Source organism: Benincasa hispida, chromosome 4 (assembly GCF_009727055.1).
Source record: "Benincasa hispida cultivar B227 chromosome 4, ASM972705v1, whole genome shotgun sequence".
Taxonomy (NCBI): domain Eukaryota; kingdom Viridiplantae; phylum Streptophyta; class Magnoliopsida; order Cucurbitales; family Cucurbitaceae; genus Benincasa; species Benincasa hispida.
Genome location: NC_052352.1, coordinates 57063277 through 57068296, shown reverse-complemented (window position 1 = coordinate 57068296; position 5020 = coordinate 57063277).

The window sequence follows — 5020 nt, the reverse complement described above, 5'->3', positions numbered from 1 at the left end:
GCACTGGGTATGTACTGGGCGAAAGGCGTCGCACGGGGATGGCAGTTGCGTTGGGCTAGAGCACGGGATGCGTCGAGCGAGGTGTGTGCGGACGGACGGACGTAGTGCTACGTGCACGCAGGGTGTGGGCTGGCTGTGCGTTCGGCTGACTAGGTGCTTCACCAATGCAACCTTGTTTCTTTTGATGTCCAATCAACTTGGAACCTAATAACTCAAATGTCACTCTCTAAATATGCTCTCAACACACGATTTAGGTGCTAGTATGAATGAATTCCCCTTTCCCAACTCCTCTATTTATAGCCATTTTAAATCCCTTAAATACCTTTAGCCACCTCCTACTTGAATTTTATGTGATCTTTCTTTTGCCACCTAAATCCCTTAAATACCTCACATATTTCTCTACTTAAATTGTTTAAGTCTTATATTCGTATACCTTTGGCATTCTCCCTTGAAGTTTTCCATCAATTAGCCTTTCCTCTTATTCTTAACGCATAGCAACTCACCTTTCCTTCATCAAAGTCCAACTTAGCCAACGCATGAGTTGGTCATCACTAATGCATAGGGTGGCCGCTCACCCTTGACGCATGGCTTGCTAGGTGTGCTTGCTCAGCCTACTAGGCATGAACCATGGTGTTGACCATCGACGCATGGTGTGCTACCTAGGCACTTGCGCGCTTGGCCGCATGGCATGCTCGGCCGCGTGGGCGTGCTCGGCCCTGTCTCTTATACACATCTAGATGTGTATAAGAGACAGCACTTGCGCGCTTGGCCGCATGGCATGCTCGGCCGCGTGGGCGTGCGCTTGGCATGGCGCATCGACGCATGGTTGCTCGACAGACTCAGTAGCATATAGTATGGCTCGCCCGCTTGTCCGTTCGACGCATAGGCAGGGCGCTCATCGACGCATGGGCTGCACGCTCGACGTATGGCCTATGCGCTTGGCCTCGACGTATGGCCTGTGCACTTAGCCTCAACGCATGGCTGGCGTGCCTAGCATGCTCACTTCGACGCATGCTTGCTGCCCATGTCCTCATGTATGCCTTTGCGTTGGTTGTGTGCAACCCTTAGCCATTTTTAAGTCTTCTAGCTTCCATCCTCCATGTCTTCTTGCATCCAACATGTTTTAAGCCTTTCATAGGTGTTTGGATTTTGTTCACCTTTTTGGATAATTTTGATGTTTTCCTCCCTTTGTTCCAATATCCTTACTTAGTATTTTTCTTCTCTATTTAACTTCTATTTTAGATTTAGTGTTAGGGTCTTATGTGGAGGAGGAAGAGCCACTTCCTCGAGATCCATCCAAAGGTATGACTTTGGAGTTCTTAATTTCTGAACATGCTAATAGCTCTCTTCAGTTTCAGTAGGACATTCAAGCTCAGTCGCAAAGCATAGCTGACCATGATTTCCAGCTTATGGAGGTCGTACAGAGATTAGAGAGCGTGTCATAGCAACCTAATGTCTGTACCTCTGAGGCAAAATTTCCTATAGAGTACTACTTCTCTAGTGATTATGAGGATATCACGCCATGCTTGTCAGTTTGTGATACTAATAATGATTTGAGCCTAAACCCGATGACATCTAGGTGATAGAGTTAGAGGCCAAAAGACCTTGCCCTGTTCTAACGTCTGATATTTCGTATATCTTTGAATTTTCAACCTTTAGTCCTCACGAGTCTGGTGACTCTTTTCTTTCTTTCGATTCTTTTGGGTCATTTAAGTCTTTTCGTTCTTTCTTTTTCACCTTCTTTTCCTTATTCCAAAAATCATAAATTTGACTTGTTTAGTTCTCTTCAAAAGATGAAGAGCCTTATATCCTTACCAAGATATATTGACTCACCTAAAAGGGACTAGAGAAATACAAGGATTTCTTTGTACCTAGACAAAAGACAGATCACGTCGAGTAATCGATGTTAAAAATTTGCCCTTCTTGGAGAGAGTCAGGTGACATAATTTACTACTTTCTTTTATTGTTTTCATAGCTTAGCCTCTTCTTCTTCTTCTTCTTCTTTTTTAGGTTCCTTTATGTTGCCTTAAAAGAAGAAGAAGATCAATTTTAATTGCACGCCCTTATACCACCATCCCGTGCACGAAAACGTCATCAGGGGAGGTTTCTATTCCCTTGCCTCTTTTATTTTATTGAGCCTAGATTGGAGATAAATTGAGAACAATGTATCATTTTAAGTTGGGGGTGGGGTATGTTGTGATAGTTTGGGGTCCTTGAGTATTGTGCTTAGACAATGTTTGTGTGCTTGAATTGCTTGTTTGCTCTTTTGCTTGGTTTCTTATGATGAAGAGTTGATGACACACCCTCTTCGTGATTAGACTTGTATGAAATAATGTTTGAAGAGCATCATCATGATTTTTAACCCATTTTAAAAAAATTTCTTATCTCTCATGCATCTTTAGGTCCTTTATCTAACGAAATTAGGTCTTGCACGGTTAGAGTTATATTATGTGGCTTATATTTTTGTTGTCAACCTGGAAGGCCTAGGTGATAGGTATTAAGTAACCGAAAGCTCAACCTAGTAATGCATACCTAAGTTTTTTCTTGTTTTGTATTGTAAAAGTCAAGTGTATAGTAAATTAGAGAAAGTTCATAAAAGGAAAATCATGTTGTAGAAGCAAGTTTATATGTTATTTTTGAAGTGGATTAATCCTCTTTCTTGGGGTTATGATTAACCTAGGGCGGCTATGACATTCGTAGTTTCCCTCTGAGCTAAAGTATCCCCAAGGAATGTGTACGCTTTGACACCTTGTTAGGAGAACGTTGCTCATAGTTAAATGTCTTTACGTAACCCATATGGGCAAATCGAAACGAAGATGACATTTCTAGATAAGGTCTCTTCTTTTGTGTGAAGTAAGAAAATGAGAAAAAGACAAAAGAAAAAAAAAAGAATGAAAATTTGGTTCCCTTAAGTGTGTCATTTTATTGTTGAGTTTAGGAAGGTTAACCTTGACCCTTCGAACCAGAGTAGGGGTAAAACAAATTGAGAGTCTTATAAAACTATTCTGAGTTATGCAGACTCCATTAATAGGGCTTTGGACTCATTCATGCATGAGTAGTGTAGAATTGTTTTTAAATTGTGCTTCATTGATTGATTATAATCAAAATTCAATTTTTATTGCAAATCTTATCTCAGGAGACTGTTGAGACTAGAGTAACGATCTTTGTGATTGAGCAAGCATATCTTTGTATGAATGTGATATTCTACCTTGCTCGAGGACGATCAAGAATTAAGTTTGGGGTGTTTGATAGCACCAAAAATATGTTATCTTCCTCTTCTTAATTCAAGGTCGTTACTATGTTTAATGTGTTTATTTAGAGATTTTGTAGGTATCGAGCATCTTGGAAGTAGAATTGGTCATTACGGGCTGTTCGGAGTTAATTTGAAGCAATTAGGAGCTAAATTGAGCATCCGAGCTTCAAAAGAGATCAAATGACCCAAAATGCCCCCTGAAGGGTGCGTAGCGCTATGCCTTAAAGGCATTAGCCTCAACAATTTGAAAAAAAAAAGTAGGGTAGCATTGCAGTTCTCTAGATTTTGATGGAGGCAAAGCGCACGCGTGCCCCGAGCGTCGTTATGCTGCGACCCTTATGCTGTGAAAACTTCAAATCCTGTGTCGCAATGCTTTTGACAAACATTGCCACGCTGTGAAGTAGATTTAAATACCATTAATTAAATTTAGGGCAAAAATAATCACTCTCATTCAGCCTCTACATAATCTGAACTAATAATTATAAAACTAATAACCAATTCTTGGTCATTCAGCTTGAATTTCTTCCCCTTTTCTCTCTTTCAATTGTTTTTTTTTTCCTTTCTTTCCCCTCATGTAATTGGTAGAGATGAAGTCTGATTTTGTCTTCTCCATCTCTGTGGAAAGGTAAAGGTTTATGGATTTCTTGCGGATCTTAGGAAGAACTCTAACTAGTTTTTAGGAGTTTTATTTTAATGCAATTTTATATCTTTACTATGGTTTTCTTTTGTGTTTGAATTTGTTTGCAATTATATTTTCTCTAGATTGTCTGACAAACTACTTGGGATTTTGTAACTAAAAGCTTGAGATTGACTTATATATGTGAGATGAAATTATAGGTTAATTTTCAAGAAGCAAAAAGGTTAGATAGACTTACAATTTGTTATCTATAATGAATAATATTGTTCCTATTGACATAGGGAAACCATATTGAATGATTGATTAGACGGCGGAAACTAAATGTTCATCCTAGCAGAAGTCCTAGAACTTAATGGAGTTGGTTAAATGTATTTAGCATGACTTCATCTAGTATGTTTAGCTAATTAGGTAATTAGGACTATTGGTTGGATTTCCAATCAATTGGGCTAGGCATAATCAAGAGCCATAAAATTACATTCGAAAAATTCAATGAACAAAGTTACATAGAGAGACTTCGATTTGTATCCTCTAAGCTAGAATGTCTCTATTAATTACATTTCTATCTTTACTTTTTTTGCATTTTATTTTCTATGCATTTCCAATTATCCCGTCTACACCAGACCCCATCCCCCATTTACAACTTTAACTAAAAATGAGTTTCGAAGAATTAATTTTTTGTGCTTCTTTGTGGTTCGACCTCGGACTTACCACTTATACTACTAGTTAGTATAAGTTGTTAGTTCGGTGATTATAAATTTATTTGACTTGTGGTCTTTTGGAAGCAACGCCAAAAAGGCTGCGATCACCCGATCCTCCTAGGATCCTAGTTTATTATGTTTTGCAAAGATAAGCCCAAGAAGACTCAGAAGAGAAGCAAGGGAGCGAAGAGCTCAGAAAGAAGAACTCCATACACAAGGCACATTTAATGAAGAAGAAGAGACGATGGCATAGCCCGCTTACTCTTTGAGAATTTGCGGCCACTAACCTGACTCAGCAACCGTTCTGCATTACGTACCCATAGTCTCTTTTTGATATATTGTCAGTTCTAGTGGGAGTTTAGTAGGATCAAGGATTGCTTTAGCGTCTTTTTGCTTATCAAGAACAGCTTTTGATTTTGGCCTTTGAAAACT